This window comes from Limulus polyphemus, unplaced genomic scaffold (assembly GCF_000517525.1).
Source record: "Limulus polyphemus unplaced genomic scaffold, Limulus_polyphemus-2.1.2 Scaffold1538, whole genome shotgun sequence".
NCBI classification, from domain to species: Eukaryota; Metazoa; Arthropoda; class Merostomata; order Xiphosura; family Limulidae; genus Limulus; species Limulus polyphemus.
Genome location: NW_013667148.1, coordinates 98336 through 99595, shown reverse-complemented (window position 1 = coordinate 99595; position 1260 = coordinate 98336).

Here is a 1260-nt window from a genome sequence, read left to right as displayed (position 1 = left end):
CTTGGAACACAGCTGATTCGAAGTTATGGCCTACCAAATCTGAAAAAGAAATCACTAATAGCCAAAGCTACTGTTGTAACTTCCTGATTTGGTATTGCATATGCCTCAGGCCACTTGGTGAAATAATCCATCACCACACAAATGTAGTTGTTTCCAGCACGAGTTTGAGTCAAAGGACCAGCAATGTCAATGGCTACTCTTTCTATTCATGTGCCAACTTGATATGACTTCATTGGAGCACGTCCTTTATGATTGGGTCCCCTTTTAGCACAACATGTCCTGCACCATTCTTCCACATCTTACCTCATACCCATCCAGTAAAATCTTTGTCGTAGGTGACTCAATGTCTTCTTAAGTCCGAGATGTCCTCCTGTTAAACTATCATGGGATTGACGCAGCACAACTTCCTGTAACTTTCTCATTATAACAGTTTGCCAGGTCATCACTTCCCATCTGCAGTTTCCCATCTCCGGAGAAGAATACCATCTTCAAGCTTCAACTGATCCTATTGTACTCAATAGTTCTTTGTCACAGGGCTTAGACTAGACACCTTCTCCAAAGCAGAGCACAAAACACTTGGTTTTAGAAAATCAATTACTGGCTTCAAATTTTGGTCTTTCTCCTGCTCTGATTTAATATCTATACCTGGTTCCATTTCACCATCATCAATTCCTTCAGTCACTTTGACTTCAGCTTGATGGCACCTAGTTAGTTCAACCTCTCTTTTAACAGTTACTGGAATTTGGCCTTTGTTGTTCCCAAACGTCATTTTTATCCAAATCAATTACAAACTTCCTCGGTAGTAAGTAGTCCAAGCCTATTATGCATAGGTCTTCAATGGAAGCCAAGTATACTTTGTGTCTGTCCTTCATACCTATGAGCTCAATAGTTACCCACACTGGTCCCCACAACCTTGCAGAATGTCCTGTCACACCACAGAGCTTCTGTATGGCTTCTGATACTCCTTTGAGCATCTTGATACTCACAAGGGTTTGCTGAGACGCAGAATCTATGACAAAGTTGCACTTTTGGCTATCCAGGTTTCCTGTCACGTAGACACTATGTGTGCTTGGCATTTTACACCTAGCTGTTGAGACTTTCACGATGGGGTTGGTGGGCGTACCTCAGCACCAACTACTCCTGGTTTGTCCGAGGCTGACTTGCTCGTAGTATTCTTCTTACACTAGCTCCTCATATATCCTTGCTCTCCACAGTTCCAACAATCTTTCTGGGTAGCAGCCTTTCCTGCTGTATCATCTC